This window comes from Egretta garzetta, unplaced genomic scaffold, assembly GCF_000687185.1.
Source record: "Egretta garzetta isolate BGI_Z169 unplaced genomic scaffold, ASM68718v1 scaffold265, whole genome shotgun sequence".
Lineage (NCBI taxonomy): Eukaryota > Metazoa > Chordata > Aves > Pelecaniformes > Ardeidae > Egretta > Egretta garzetta.
Genome location: NW_009259789.1, coordinates 1,477,609 through 1,477,933, shown reverse-complemented (window position 1 = coordinate 1,477,933; position 325 = coordinate 1,477,609).

Below are 325 nucleotides of genomic sequence, written 5' to 3'. Positions count from 1 at the left end.
CTCCGGGGTGCTTGGGGCAATCCAGAGGATGCTCGAGGGGGCTTGGGGCAATTCGGAGGATGCTCGGGGGTGCTCGGGGCAAATCCGGAAGATGCTCCGGGGTGCTTGGGGCAGTCTGAAGGATGCTCGGGGGTGCTCGGGGCAAGTCGGAGGGTGCTCGGGGCAATCCAGGTGATGCTTGGGGGTGCTCAGGGCAAATCCGGGTGATGCTCCGGGGTGCTCGGGGCAAATCCGGAGGATGCTCTGGGGGGGTGCTCGGTGCAATCTGGAGGATGCTCGGGGCAATCCGGGTGATGCTCCGGGGTGCTCGGGGCACTGCGGAGGG